Here is a 17,608-nt window from a genome sequence, read left to right on the forward strand (position 1 = left end):
CGAAAAGACGAAAGGCAACGTAGACTTCGGCGGAATTTGAACTCTGAACGTAAAGAGGGGCGAAATGCAGTTGAGCATTTTGCCTGGCGTGCGAACGATTCTGCCAGCTCACCGCCTTACCTTCTGGAAAAAGAAAGATATGACTTCTCCCCTCGGTTGAAGGGCGATTGTAATAATGGAATTAGCAAAATAAGAATGTTTAATTGAACGTAAAGTGCATGTAACCGTTTAACGGTTAAGAATTGAAGACTTTAATTACTTAAGGGTTTCTTGACTGGAAACTGGATTTCTTTAAATGCAGCTGGGACATTCAGCGATTGGATATATGAGACAAAACTTTTACGATAAAGAAATTAGGATGCCAATGGACGATGTTGTTGGTAGAAGTAATCAGGTACGACCCAGTCATAGTGGCTGTTTGATTAGGTAACTCTGGTTTCCGGTTCAATCCTATTTGGCGACACGCTGAGCAAGTGTCCTCTACCATGGTCTAGGGCCGACAAATGTCTAGTGAATGAATTCGGTAGATGGAAACTGCGTTAAAGCTCATCATGTATATATGTGTGTGTGTGAAAGAGAGTATGTGTGTGTGTGAAAGAGAGTATGTGTGTGTGTGAGTCAGTGTTTATACCCCCACCCACCCAGCTTGACAACTGTTGTTGAATTTGTTTACGTTCCTATAACTTAGCAGTTCAGTAAAAGAAACCGAAAAAAATAAGTACCACACTTACAACTAAGTCCTGTGGGGTTTAATATATTTGACTAAGCCTTTGAAGGAGGTGCTCCAGCACGGCCGCAATCTAATAACTGAAATAAATAAAAGATAGATTATATTAATTCACATAAGAAACAATGAAAATAATCTGATTGATGAAAAGAATACACCCTGATGGTGTTGGCTCAGGTGATTGTAAAACTATAAATATACTGTTCCACAATTAAAACTATATATTTTTTGTCTACCCCTTTTTCTATACATGTAAATATAAACATTTCTTAGTAGCTTCCATTTACATATTTCTCGTTTTATGTTTGTATATACTTTATAAATAATACACAGATCGCTTTTTTAAAGTACTATGATGTTTGAAATTCCGCAGATAAATTTGTCAGCGGGTCGTGTAGCTTAATGGTAAAACACTCAGGCGGAGTTTTTGAGGGATATGGGTTTGAGTCCCATGGATGGTGGTTAACAAATATATCCACCTTGTAAGGGTAATTTCCCAGTATTTCTGTTCTTCTAACGGCAACTCTGCGTTCGAAAATTTCATCTTTTTGTTTGTATTGTACAATACACATATCGACGCTTCATATATTAATAATACTAATAAGCTGTTTGTTTACATTTATAAACATGGCTGATCTATAGAAGCTAAACTATTTAGCGTCTCATTTGGACGATGAAATTGTCAGCGTGCAGGTTAGGTTAACGGTAAAGTATCCAGCCGGAGTCATTGAGGGACATGGGTGCGACTCCCCTGCCTGGTTGTTGATAAATATTTCCTCTTGGTAAGTGTAATTTACCCAGTATTTCTGCTCTTGTAACAGCAACATTGCGTTCAAAAAATATCATATGCATATATATTTTTCGCCTACCCTTTTTTCTATACATATAAATATAAACATATATATGTATATTTATGTGTATGCACACACGCATATGCATATGCGTATATATATATATATATATATAACGTGACGTATTTTTGCCATTTCAATATGGCTAACCCTAAGGGTGGATGCTACTGTAGTTTTTAGCCCCAGGAGGACACACTCCTCCAGCTGGCCATAGACCATATTATCATATTATCATTATATATATATATATTATCATATTTATCATATTTATCATTATATATATATATATATATATATTATATATATATATATATATATATATATATATATATATAACTTCACATATATGTATGTATGTATATATGCACCAGAGCTGAACAAGAAACACCTGCAAATTTTTGATTGCAATATTTCTTTCTGAAAAAGCAAAATATTAAAAATATTAAAATATTAAAATATTGCTGGTGGAACATCTTTCCTTATAATTTAATTACTACGATGAAATAATAATAATTCCGACATTTAACAAGCATTTTCTTTGTATTTTCATTCTTTTACTTCAATGCTTGTTCTTTCACTCCATTCTTATTTCCCTCTTTCTTATTGTTTTTAACGTTTTTTTTGCAAATTTATTTTTCCTTCAGATAATATTAACCTAATAATATATCGAGCATTAAAATTCTCAGTGTTGTATTTCTGCGGCTAGTGGTTTTATCTGAGTAGCTTGTTGAAATTAAACCAATTGCCGAGTGCATTCGCACATTAACCATTCAAATACACATAGAAGTTTCAGCTAAATATTTATTATTTTAATGTCAACAAATTTCGTCGCACAATCTGCAACAGAGTCGATGACACGGTTACACTGCAGTTGTTGTAAGAAAAAGTTAGTGACATGTCGTTTGTAGTGTTAGGGACATTTTGGAACCAAATAGTAATTCTTTTGAATTTTGGCACAAGGCCAGAAATTGTGAGAGATAGGGGCGAGTTGACTGCATCAACCCAGGCTAGTACTGGATTTTATTGGCCTCGAAGAAATGAAGGTTACAATCGACCTCAGCAGAATATGAACACAAATGGTAGAGACTGAAAAAATGCTGGCTAGCGTATTGACCGGCTCGGTAACGGTCCAGGAAGATAGGGTAGCGCCTTTCTTCTTGAAATAATAATAATAATAATAATAATAATAATAATAATAATAATAATAATAATAATAATAATAACAACAACAACAACAATTGGCAAAATGTTGAACCTCAAGATTAAAACAATACCTGTTGTCATAGGTGCCCTAGGAATGAAAGCAAAAGGCACAGATTCCTACCTAGCTCAGATACCAGGAAACCCCAAAATGGCAGAAATTCAAAAGATAAAATACTGTCTATGTAATCTCAAATTTTAAAACAAACATAATTTTTTGATCCTTAAACATTCTCTAGAACAATACTACGTACAATACCAAATATATGACACCATAGGCATAACATCAACATGGACTTGTAACTTGTTGCCTCTTGATTTGGAGTCAAAAGTCAAACATATAATAATGATAATAATAATAATAATAATAATCTTTTTTCCTACTCTAAGCACAAGGCCCGAAATTTTGGGGGAGGGGGACAGTCGATTAGATCGACCCAAGTATGCAACTGCTACTTAAGTTATCAACCCCGAAAGGATGAAAGGCAAAGTCGAACTCGGCGGAATTTGAACCCACAACGTAATGACAGACGAAATACCTATTCTTTACCACCCACAAGGGGCTAAACACAGAGGGGACTAACAAGGACAGACAAACGGATTAAGTCGATTACAACGACCCCAGTGCGTAACTGGTAATTAATTTCTCGACCCCGAAGGGATGAAAGGCAAAGTCGACCTCGGCGGAATTTGAACTCACAACGCAAAGGCAGACGAAATACCTATTTCTTTATTACCCACAAGGGGCTAAACATAGAGGGGACAAACAAGGACAGGCATAGGTATTAAGTCGATTACAATCGACCCCAGTGCGTAACTGGTACTTAATTTATCGACCTCGAAAGGATGAAAGGCAAAGTCGACCTCGGCGGAATTTGAACTCAGAACGTAACATCAGACGAAATACCGCTAAGCATTTCGCCCGGTGTGCTAACGTTTCTGCCGGCACGTCGCCAATCGGTTGTCAATTGGTGGTAGATGGACAAATATAAAGTGGAACATACGTATACTCACACACACACACACACGCACACATACACACATACACACATACACACACACACTTATGTATATGTATGAGATTCCGTGTATCAAGTTCACTCCCAATGCATTAGTTGACCCCCGGGTAATAGTAGTAAACGCTCGACCCAGACGCTGCGCAGGGAAACTCAACATGAAACCATGTAGTTGCGAAACGATATTCTTAAGCATAGGCATAAACATTAATATTTTGAAACAGCTCGTACGAATTTCTAAAATGTGAGCATTCATTCAGACGCCAAAGACTTTTTTCTTCCTCCTTTCATCTGAACGGAGACATACGATCGGGAAACACTATCTCAGAGTAAGCATAAAGTGAGACGTGGACTGCGAACAAATATTTATACAATGGACTGCGCCGTATCCGATATCCATTTTATACGTAAATGTATAAAATCAATATGTGTGTGTGTGTGTGTGCGTGCGCGTATGACCATTACATATATATATAACATCACATATAATTATACATTTCAAATACTTACTAATATTTTTAGATAGATAGATAGATAGATAGATGAATAGATAGATAGATATATAGATAGATAGATAGATAGACAGATAGATAGATAGATAGATAGATAGATAGATAGATAGATAGATAGATAGATAGATAGATAGATGGATAGATAGATAGATAGATAGATAGATAGATAGATAGATAGGTAGATGGATGGATAGATAGATAGATAGATAGATAGATAGATAGATAGATAGATAGATAGATAGATAGATAGGCAGATAGATAGATAGATAGATAGATAGATAGATAGATAGATAGATAGATAAGTTTCTTTATTAGCCACACAGGGCTGCACACAGATGGGACAAGTTACAAGGCAGAGCTTTTCTTTTGGGGGATGAAAAAAACAGAAAACAAAAGAAACAAAAAAAAATGGGTGGCGTAGGTTTTCGATCAAGAGGGATCGTAAAAGGGAAGAAAAGAACAAAACAAAACAAACAAAAAAATAAAATAAAAAATAAAAAAGTAGAAATAAAAAAAGAAAAGGAAAAGGAACAAAAGAAAAGAGAAATGAAAAAAGAAGAAAAAAGGGGAAAAAAGGGGAAGAGGAAAAAAAACGATCAATAGGGATCGTGTATCACAGTGTTATGATATATGGTGTAAAGGGGAAAGCAAGTAAGGTTTATCCGTGGGAAGAAAAGCCTACGAAAAAGTCCACGGTAACCTTGGTCAATATTGTTATATGTTACCACATTTGTTTGCAAGTGGGTAACCCTCTGTTTTCAATTTCTGTGTTCATAGGATTATGCTCAAGGTGGCTTCGTCATTCATACGTGCCATCCTTGCTACATTCACCCATCTTTTTTTAAAACATTCGCTAGACAAAACTTGCCTCTCTACTCTCACTTTCCTTTTCAAGTGGTACTTGAAGAAGTTGATGAGAGATTGACCAGAGAGGAAAGTGTTTGGCTCCAATCCTTTCAGACGCGTCCACCAGATACATTCTTTCGCCATAGCCACAAGGATGATGAAAATAGCTCTTCCTTCCCGTTTGAAGGAAGGAGGCGTGACAATATTGACGATAGACTCAGCTGATAAACCGACTCGTCCCACACGTGACAGCAGTTGTTTGACATAAGCCCACAGGTCGGAAATTGTTGGACACTGCACGAGTGCGTGCAGAACGGTTTCGTCGCTCTGACCGCATCTCGGGCAGGTCGGCCCCGTGTTTCTCGAGCCGTGTCTGTAGAGCTTATCCCGAACGGGTAGCGCTTCTCGGTAGCACTGCCAGGCCAGGGATCTCTGGAAGTTGTCCATGGGCCCTGGCCCGAAAGTCGTCCCGAATAGGCGGGTCAGGTACTCCTCGTCGACGTCCAGGTTCGCCCCGAGCTCGTCGTCGTACCTCCCCTTCACTAATCCCCTATAGAAGATAGATAGATAGAGATAGATAGATAGATAGATAGATAGATAGATAGATAGATAGATAGATAGATAATTGAACCCTGTCTCAAAAATACTAGGGAAGCCACTTAGTACAAATCCTTCCATAACAATTCTCATTATAAAGCTTCTACGTGGCAGATATTTCGATATAAAATAGCTTGGAATATGTTTAAATGATTTTTAATGTTCCTCGGACTTATCTCTCTCTCTCTCTCTCCTTCTCTTCTCTCCTTCCCTTTCTCTCTCTCACTGTCTTTCTATCTGTCTCTCTGTTTGTCTCTCTTGTTAAAGTTGTTGAATAGACATATCTTCTTTATTTGCTACAATTTCCTGGCATTCTTGCAAATATCTTACTGGGTATATACAGCATTTTTATCCAAGACATAAACTCGTTAATATTTCCAATTACTTTGATAAAATGCCTTCAATTATTTGGCTTGACTTTCCACTCCTCACAATTCCTCATATGGTTGTTGTTGTCGTGTATAGGCTTAAATAAAACATTTGGAGCGTATTTCAGAAGAGCTCTTTGTATAAGGACGCCATAATATACGAACTGGGCGTAATTTATTTCACTCACATTTCATAACAATTTCTATGCATATTTGCTTGTATTATATGTGTGTATGAGTGTAACTATAAATGTGTATATATGCATGCATGTGTGTATGCGTGAGTGTGCGTGTGTATGGGCATAATAACGAATCTTACACTTGATTTAACTTCCACTTTACGATATCCCTAAAGATATTTTCATCAATGCTATAAAGTGTGATATTGATTTTCTGGAGTAAACTTTATGCAGTATGTTCGCGTTGGTCTATTTTGTTATATTCGTTTTCTTGAAAAAAAAGTTCGTAATGTGTATATCGATTAAATAAATAAGGTGATTAATTTTGACACGGACTACTTTCTTTTTTATTCTAGTCATATTAACAGCTAAATGTTTCAATGGTGAAACAAAAGTACATTCTAATTACGGAAATCCTACATTTTCGCTAGTTTTTTTTTTAATTATTGCACAAGATTTTATTGGAAAGTTTTGTATGGACTGAAGCTAATGTTAGAAATTTTTCAATGCAAAACTAGATATTTTAGAGTTTATTTTTAATGCTGCATCCGTGCTTAGATTTAAGAGCCAAGTTTTGTTCTTTGTACTTTTAATATGTTGGAGACGTGGTGTGTTGTTAGGGCAAGCAACCTCCACCTTCATAGGTTATTCGGAATCATTGAGTTTATTGCCCTCAATCTTACTCAAACTTTTCAGCAGGAAGTAGATTCTAGACGATAGATGCTCTGGCGAGGCAACACTGGGTGTAGTGGTGAGAAATGACTGAGCACAACGTGGGGAAAAGACATGAGTGAGTCATGAGTGCTTGAAAAGAGATGTCATCAATACAGCTTGTTCCGAAAAAAGATCATTGCAGTATAAAAGATAGAGAAAAGAGTTATACAGTTATAAGCCAAATCTGTGACATATCATTGAGTGATTTTAGCCTATTAATCGAGAGTTCTTCCTTTAAATTTGATCGAGGATGTCAGTGGGCTGCTGCAATATTGTCCCAGATATGAGAGTATTACTCCATTGTTGTCATCAGTAGCTGATAATGGAGCGACCGGATGGGCCCTAACTGAATGCTACTCAACTTTAAATGAGGTTTAACGATGCTTCTGTGAAATGAGATGTGTGCGCTTGAAGACGAAGAGATATTCACATCAGCAGGGAAACTGATCTCTGTGATGGTACGTAATTTTCTTTTCTCTCCTAAATCACTATATCAGGCCTGTTATGCTTGTACTAAGTAGAAGTTTTCATAGGAAAGCAATAAACCTTATGGTGATACTTATGCATGTATTCCAGTTCGATGGAATATATATATATATATATATATATATTATATATATATATATATATATATCACGTGATCACGTGACCGACCAGACCATCAGATGTTGTTACACATCGCTGGTCACAATGCGTTCGCATTGTTTTAGCCTTCGAATGACGCCACCCCGCTGGCTAAGCGAACAGGCTAATATATATGTATATATATATATATAACAAAGCGGAGTTGTGGGATACCGCACGAGTGGAATTATATACGAAAGAAGGTTTGAAAATGCAATTTAAAAGATATTTATTTACTTTACCGGTTTCACTCTTTGGAAAAAGATTGTCAAAAGTAACATGTAGAAGTTTGGTTGCGTTAATTATTGGTTGTTACAAATTGATACATTACATATATACAGTCTTTGGTAACAGGGACATGTTAAGGACATAAAAAAGTTCAACAAGTTCCTTAAAATATTGGGCACAAAAGATTACTACATAAATATTCGTTCTCAAGGACATGCTTAAGATATTTTCCAGAAGGAATTGATATTGGTATTGGAATTGTATCTGTATATTCAAACATGCATAGAATATTGGTTGACACAGAGTACTACAATCCATATAAATATACATTCTTTGGTGACAAGAGCATGTTGAGAATATAAAAAAGTTTACCAAGCTTATTGAAATAATGGGCACAAAAGATTACAACAAATATATTATACATTCTCAAGATAATTTCCAGAAGGAATTATTAAAAAAGTTCAATATACACGTACAGAATATTATGAGTTCAAAAAGATTTACATTATAATAGTAGTGAAGCTAAAACTGACCTGTCCGCTATGTGTGTATATGTGTGTCCGTTTGTGTGTGTGTGTATGTGTGTGGTTAATGTTTATTAGTGTGTTGCGTGTGCGTATATATATATATATATATATATATATATATATATATATATAAAGGGAAAGTTTACGAAAATAAACAAAAGACGAAGGCAGGTGGAGTACAAACAAACAAATGTATTAGTATAGCGCTCAGGAATAGAAAAAGTATTTTACGTTTCGAGCCTGCGCTCATCGACAGAAAGATACACAGAAAAAAAAAACAAAGAGAGAAACGAGGAGTGGAAATATATAGGAAGGGTATTTGGCGTTAGGAAGGGCATCCAGCCGTAGAAACACTGCCAGATCTGACTAGGCCTGATGAAGCCTTCTGGCTTCACAGACCCCAGTTGAACCGTCCAACCCATGCTAGCATGGAGAGCGGACGCTAAACGATGATCATGATGATGATGATGATGATATATATATATGAATAAAAGGAGGGAGAGAAAGAGATAGGTAGATAGATAGATAGGGTGAGTGAGAGAGAGAGACAATGAGAAATATGTGTAGAGAGATTATTCCATTCATTTCCGTCTTATCTAAGATGGTAAAACAATCTGTTGTGATTTAATACAAGGGGCTGGAACTAATAAAATAAGACCTATACTGGTTTGCCCTCCAATCGTGCTCTTTACTCATTTACTCTTTTACTTGTTTCAGTCATTTGATTGTGGCCATGCTGGAGCACCGCCTTTAGTCGAGCAAATCGACCCCAAGACTTATTCTTTGTAAGCCTAGTACTTATTCTATCGGTCTCTTTTGCCGAACCGCTAAGTTACGGGACACAAACACACCAGCATCGGTTGTCAAGCGATATTGGGGGGTGGGACAAACACAGTCACACAAACACAAACACACACACACACATACACACATATATATATACATATATACGATGGGCTTCTTTCGGTTTCCGTCTACCAAATCCACTCACAACCCTTAGGTAGGCCTGAGGCTACAGTAGAAGACACTTGCCCAAGGTGCCACGCAGTAGGACTGAACCCGGAACCATGTGGTTGGTAAGCAAGCCACTTACCACACAGCCACTCCTACGACTATGCAATTCTATATAATGCAGTTCTTTCGGCTATTAAAACCAATCGTAGCATTTGGTAATGAAAACCTCGGTTATCGCACATTTTCGCCGCTTTTGTTGACGGATGGCAACACCAGTTAAATTTGTGCGTGCTTTTTCCCGTCTGTATCTTTAATATTAGATAACATTATATCCGGTAAACTGGTTATGCTCGTGTCAGCGCTGAAACGCTTCGTCAAACCCTTCATCTGCATATCATACTCCAAGTGTTGGAGCAACTTGTATGAATGAACAGTTTTCAATAAATCATATGCGTTAAAGAAAACTGCTTGAGATATTAAAATTTTCTGACAAATTCAAATGAGAAGAGATTAGCCGAATAAAGTGACCTCACTATTTGAATGGCACTTCTCGATCTCCGAAGGATAAACGTAACTGTCGGCTTTGTTAAGATTTAAACTCAGAACATCCATACATAACTAAATTTAGCCAGACATTTTGTGTGACGCCCTGCTGATTCAGCCAGTACTATATTTTCTATTTCAGATATTAATAGCAAGCAGTTTTCCTTGTTATATAACGACTGTCTTACGCTATGGGTTGCTGCAACATTTGTTTTAGGCACACAGCTTGATGTCTGTAACCAAGCAGTTTCATAACTGCTGTTTTCCTTGCGTCAAAAAATTTCCCTGATGTATCATTGTGTAAACTGGCAGAGATACCCGGCGTTTCTCGGGATTAAAATGGCATAGTTTATAAATAATATATTACAATTATTTAGATTGCTAACCCCAAGAATCCGAGTTCGATTCAAGACAGGGACCTGAATAATAATAATAATAATATAATAATATAATAATAATAATAATAATAATAATAATATAATAATAATAATAATAATAATAATAATAATAATAATAATAGTAATAATAATAATAATAACATCGAAAAATACCTTAGGAATGAGAACCCAGGTTCGAAATTTCCCCCAAGACACCTGATGAAGGCTGGAGGGTATATCAGCCGAAACGTTTTGTTAACAACAAACAAGATGAGGACAAATATCCGTCAAATGTAAATAATGTAAATAATGTACATAATTCCTCACCTCTTAAATATAGAACTGAATATTACAGTTATGTTGAAACAGGTGATATGGGCAAGTGCAGCATTGAGTAAATGGAGTAAATGATAGGCTAATTCGAGTAAGCAATATGTTATACGTCCGATGGGCTAATTCGTCTAAGCAAGATGCTATGCGTCCGTTTGAAGTATTTCAAGCCCTGGCATGTCATGAAAAATTGGGGGTGGGGGTTATGTGATTTTGAACGCACCGAAAATTTGTCAGTGGATATACTCTCTTTTGCAGCAGTCGGCACACTGTGTCTAACACAACCCATCATCTGAAATGTTGGCACGTCCTTCGGGTTTGTTTTCTTACACCATTCATAAAGTAAATTTGGAGGAAGTGTGGTTGTTCGTTTGTGTGTAACAGGGAACCAATGAGGTGATAGACTTGCTTTTGAACTATAACGTCGGCATAAATTCATGTTTTTCTATCTTCTTAGATGCAGCAAACGATGTCATTTGTAATGCAAAGTTGTATTGTCTGATACGGTTCAGAAAATCCTTTGACTGGATGGAAGATCCATAAAACGTTGAGAAAGAGCTGGTAGTGCTGGCAATGTTACCTGACCGCCTGAGCAGCACATACCATTTGTTTCATTTGAAAATTTTAAAGCTCTACAGAAATGACAATTTTCATTTAGCACAGCAAATTGGACAGTTATCATTTTTATAAGAATGGGATGGATCATATCTGAAAACAGCTTCAGTAATTGTGAAGAACGAATTTGTATGTAGTCTGTTTCTGAGAGCTATTCTATTGAACATCTCTCTCTAATCATTAAAATATTGATTTAATGATCCAGCATTAAGTGCTGCAACATGCACTTGCTGATCTTGAGAAAATCTCATCTCGCTTCTCTCTTCAGACTCTCACCTTCGATTTTCTACAATCCTCCCTGCTTTATACTTGTTTCTGGAAGAGATTACGTCTTTTCTTTGCTGGCATATTTTTTTCAATAGTGTAAACAAAAATTATGAACATAGAAAGAAATTATACATTAATCCCTATTTTTGTAAGCTGTTGTATGCATGTAGTAGCTTTTTAATTTTGTTATATTCAGTATAAATAAACCAAATAGACGCACATGTATGAACTGCTAATTTAACGTTAAATGACACAATAATCATTATAGATAAATTTCTTAATATATATATTTTAACCACATATATTAAATGTTAATTTAAGGGAAAATATATAACTGTAAATACCTTGCAAGTATGCGATAATTATTAACTGATAATTGAAATGTACATGTGTATTTTTATATACCTTGGACCTGCAACTTCATTGTTTTTTTGTCAAGAGTTTAATCTCCAGCCGTTCTTTATGTCAGTCAAGACATTCACTGATACAATTCTGTTGTGGTGGCTTATTTTGTGTTTTTCCTGATGATTCCGTAAAAATTTGCTTGAAGAGAGCAGAAATTGAAAGAAGAGAAAGCGAAAAGGACAGAGAGAAAGAAAGTGAAAGATGTATGTACGTGTGTGTGTGTGTGTGTGTGTGTGTGTGTGTGTGTGTGTGTGTGTGTGTGTGTGTGCGTGTGTGAGAGAGAGATAAAGAGAGTGAGTAAAGGTGTGTGTCGTGATGATTGATGTCTTTTAAGGTACACACACACACATAGAAAATGTGACGCCATCGTATAAAAGGTTTACGATAGTTGATTTATGGAAAAAAAAAACGATAATGTTAAATTGTTGAAATGCAAATATGTGAATGGAAATTTATTCTAATTTGTAGCCGAAATAGTATTTTTGACACCCAATACGTCAAAATCGGTAAGTCGGTTTTGGAATGCACAAGTAATACACACACACACACACACACACACACACACACACACACATATATATATATATATATATACAAAGAGCAATAAAGATTCAAGTTAATTTTAAAAAATTTACTTGAATATGGTACCTAACTTAGATGCACCAAAAAAAACTATACTGATTTAACAATACAGTAATGTGGGGTGATTATAAGCGAGAAAGAAGCAACAAGAATGGATAGGTATTTAGTACTAAATACCTATCCATTCTTGTTGCTTCTTTCTCGCTTATATATATATATATATATATATATATATATAGGACAGACTTCTTTCAAACTGAAAGTATTATCTCACATTACAATAGAGACATAATACTGAAATAGTGTGTAGGAGATAAGAGATTGCTCTGGGCTTGCATTAGGCAAGAAGTTGAAAAGAGTTTGGCCCATAACACTGCATTTTATACATAGTAAGGCATGTGTAAAATTTGAATAAAATCGGTTGTGTAGTTCTCGAGTTTTAGGGATTCACACAGACAGGTAGACATGCTTATTTTTATATATGCAAGTTACCGCCCCTTGTGCCGTCTGACATGTTTGTTTATATTCACGAGTGCTCGTTTTCCGTGTTTTAATTTTTAGTATAAAATATTAAAAAATATATGTATCTTCCTAATTTTTTCCATACTTCATTTATTTTGGAGATATTTCGTATTTTTCCTATTTTTTAAATTAGAAATTAGGCGTCATATTCTTGGAGAGGTGCGCATCTAAAGAAGCGCCGAAAATTGTACGCGTACCGTTGCATAGACGTGGTGGGTTCAAATCCTAGGAGAATTCAGAGTAGTAGTCTATTTATTTTGGGGCGCGGAATTTCCAAGAAAAAATATTTTTAAAAAACCGTCCTAAGTCAAAGAGGGCGCACATGTCAAATTTTGTGAAACTCGGCTGAAAATTGAAGGAGTAGAAGTGGTTCACACAACACACAGACAAATTGCCTTTTAATATATAAAATACACACGAGAAATTCAAAAGTTAATCTAGAGGTTAGAGCATTGTACACAAAATCGAAAGGCCGTGGTGTCGAATTTTAGCCCGGGTAGTACGTTATACAAATACAACTCATTCTACCTCTTTCCTATTCACGCAGTTGTGAATAAGTGACCCTATAACGGACCGGTGTCCTGCTCAGGGTAGATATAATGATCTTGGTCACTTAGACGCGATGGAAACCGGTTAACCAGCCTTATGACTTCTGAACGCGATGCAATAATGTCCAGGGGATACATTGTATCGTGGTAGATATTAAAGCTTAAAATCTATGCAATAGAGAAGAATGCTGTCGCTTATATCTTAACTTTACGAGTAAAATATCTATGAGACCTTACTTTGGACATTCACCAACAAATTGGTAACATTATGTGTGCGTCATAAATCAATATGGACGGTGAGCTGATAAGTTCGTTAGCACACCGGACAAAATGCTGAGCGACATTTCCTCCGGTTCTTTACATTCTGAGTTCAAACTCTGCTTAGGTCAACATTACCTTTCATTCTTTCGAGCTCGAAAAGATAAGTACCAGTTGAGCTCTGGGGCCGATCTAATCGGCTATCCCCTTTCTCACAACAATTCAGGCCTTGTGGCTACAGTAGAAAGGGACATGTCTGTGTAATAATTTAATACGGTGAGCTCACATATTCCTTATCATATTGGACACAATGTTAAACGGAATATCTTCCTACGCTTAAGATCAAAATCAATCTGCGGTTAGTTGTACCTTTCATTCCTTCGGAGTCGATAAAATAAAATACTTTTCCAGTACCCTCGCGCAATGTAATCAGCTTGCACCCTCCTCTCAATATTGCTGGCCTTAAAACCCTGCAATGAACCGACGTTCAGGGTGAAAATTCTGATCATGGTCACTTAGACATAATAGAACCGAGTAACCAGCCTTATGTGTCTAAGGCTCGAGAAAAAATATTAATTTTTGAATTCCCGAGATGGAATAATATTACGTAACAACTAGTGAAGAGTCTATTATTGCAGTGACCGTCACATGCACAGTGAAAAAAATTAAGATTGAAAATTGTTACTAGGGCCAAGTTATAATCCCACTTTCAGACTATATAACTGGCTAGTGTAACATTAATGGCGAGATGATATCCTTTTTTGATTTTGTTTTTGCTAAAGCATGTTACTAACGATTAAATTTAAGCAAAAAAAACTTAGGACTTTTTGTTTATACAGTAGAATGGGATTAGTTTAACATAGTATGTTAATGGCAGTTTTAATGAACTGTGAAGGAGGAAATATAAGCCGATACTCGTTAAAATGTATGGATATATGCAATAATTTTCAAATTCCTTTAAAATATCATAAACTATTTCTTTGTTTTATCTACACAAATTTCACATTTTAATGATGAACACAAAGAGAAACAAGGAAAAATCAGCAATGCAAGATAAATTCATTCGTTTTCTCACATTTAAAAAAAAAATCATGATATCAATTTTCAATGCTATTTGAATTTAAGTATTATGCAAGTGTTTCATGGGGTTTTTTGTGGGGAATGATGTTGCCAGCTTTTACAAGTTTTGTTGACGGGTTTTGAAATTTGAATAAATCCTTACCTTCGGATGATGGAATCCTAAGTAGAAAGCAACGAAAGAATTTTTCTAACAACCCAATCCTACTCTACTATCCTAGTCTCGAGATGACTCATTACGATAAATCCTGAATTAGATAAGTGTGTCTCGATGTTGTTCTTATAGATGCGTTCTTCTCACAGTAGAAAATCTACTTCACACTTAAAACATCTGATAATTAGTACCCGTAATTAGCCATCATTTCGACGTATGATTATTTAAGTTAGATTCTTTGGTTTTTTTTTTTCAATACAAACAACCTTTCAATCTGTTCATTTTTTCTTCTAACGGTAAATTAGATTCTTAAAATAGCAGCGCACACTATGTTAGAATGCTTTATTAATTAAAAATTGGATCAGAATTTCTAGCATAATTCATTCTCTGGGGCTATATTAAGCTGCTGAGGTTAGAATTAGGCCAAAAAACATCCATAGGAGATTACTTGCGTACTTTAAAGATGAATGAAAGTTTCTTTCTTTCTTCTCCCATCATATAATTATTTCTAGTTAGTATTTTAATATTACTTGCTTTAAATATGTGAACACTAAAATATCCACTGATTTTTATGTTTTGATTTGTTTTTCAAACTCATCTGAATTATTCAATAAATTTGTTGTGGCATAACAGCATGTAATTAACATTTTGAACAAAAGACTCAAAATCTTTCTGTTAGCAATGTTAATTGTATTCCCAATTAAATGAATGCATTATGTAAAATCAAATTCAGATGCCAAATTACAAAGATGTAAGTTTAAGGTAATTAAGGAATGGTGTTTTATACTAATACAATTTAATTTTTGTTCTGGCTTTTATTCAATCATTCTTCGATCTTAATATGATTAATAAAATGCTTTAGATTTCTATTAAATTGTCATAAATATTGGGTTAAAATTTAATCATTTAACCGTTAAACGACTTTAGAAGAACCAATGAGGGAGGCTACATGGTCATTCCATTTGTTAGATATAGCAGTCAAATTTACTTTGGTTCATTTTAGATAAGTACATACTGGAGAATGATATTTTAAGTTCCCTAAACATGAGAAAACGACAGGATGGTCATAACTGGAGTGCCTTTGACCACAAGTCTGCTAACTAGATGCTAAACAATAGCAATAAAACAATTACTTCAACAGTGTTTCGGTGAGTGTCTCTATGCAGACTCTAGACTTGCTAGAATTAGCAGTCAAATCTTCTTCAAATCACATCCTACTGACCTAAATGCGTAACAAAAAATATGCATTCTATAATGTGGACCTATGTACCCTTAATATATGTCTGCTCAATCACAAGTTTAATAATCTTAGACTGAAGAATGAATATTGGTTTCAAATTTTGACACAACGCAAACAGTTTCTGAACAGCAGGAAAGTCAATTAAGTTGACCCCCACCCCGTGTTAAACTGGTACTATTTTATCGATTCCGAAATATTAGAGGAAAAGCCGACATCAGCGGAGTTTAGACTCAGATCATGAAGACGAACAAAATGCCGCCAAGCATTGTGTTCAGCGTGCTAAAGAGTCTGTTAGGTCGCCGTCTTAATGAAATATGGGACACTTCACGAATTTGCATCATCTTTGTGCAAGGGCTATGCTAATCTGCTCTGAATCCTTCCGATTCCAGAATATGCTCTGCTGAAAAATAAATATTGATTTCAGATTTGGCACAAGGCCAGAAATTTCGAGGAAGGAGTCGAGTCGATTACATCGACGCAAGTGTTCCAACTGGTACTTCTTTTATCGACATCGAAAGGATGAGAGGCGAAGTTGACTTCGGCGGAATTTGAACTCTGAACGTAACGCCAGACGAAATACCTGTAAGCATTTTGTCTGTTGTGCTAACGATTCTGCCATCTTGACGCCTTTAGCTGAAAAATGAATATTAAAATCATATCAGTAAGAAAACATGTATAATTATACTTGAAGGTAGTTGAAAATATTTGACTACTACTACTACTACTACTACTACTACTACTACTACTACTACTAATACTAATACTACTACTACTAGTACTACTACTACTACTACTGCTGCTGCTGCTGCTGCTGCCACTACTATTACTTCTACTACTACTGATGTTGCTTCTGTTGCTACAATAAACCAAAGTTAATTAGACTAAACTCAAATTTCCTAACTCGACGATACTGTAAAACTAAAGTGTGTTAACAGTTTCCAGCGCATAATTTGTTTCACAACCAGAGAAACAACTGACTATCCTACCTCCGATAACAAAATCCGGTCTATTGGCGAAATAGTTCGATCAGTGTGAACAGTTAAGCCCCATAGAACTGTAATATCTTCATTCTCCACTTCAGCACGCTTATATCTCCCACGTCCAATATTATCTGAATTCTGAGAAAAACATTATGCAAGAGTTTTATGGCATGTTTGTAGCTTTAGCTTTCCTTTACCACTTTTGTCGATTGCTTTTGAAATTTGAATAAATTATACCTTCGGACAGTGGAGTCCCGACAAAACATATCTGTTCATAGGCATTTAAACCCTAACAGACTGCAACAATTTTGTACAAATATTTGTAAAAGCAAATACAAGGACCTTGAAACAGAAGTTTCATAAATGT

At 35.6% G+C, this 17,608-nt stretch overlaps 1 pseudogene; it reads right to left on the reverse strand.

Moving 5' to 3' along the window:
* Positions 1 to 16,569: 16,569 nt before the first annotated feature.
* LOC115213597 lies at positions 16,570 to 16,670 on the reverse strand (annotated as a pseudogene).
* Between the last annotated feature and the right edge of the window lie 938 nt (positions 16,671 to 17,608).

The sequence above is a fragment of the Octopus sinensis genome, linkage group LG6, assembly GCF_006345805.1.
Source record: "Octopus sinensis linkage group LG6, ASM634580v1, whole genome shotgun sequence".
In the NCBI taxonomy this organism is placed as follows: Eukaryota; Metazoa; Mollusca; class Cephalopoda; order Octopoda; family Octopodidae; genus Octopus; species Octopus sinensis.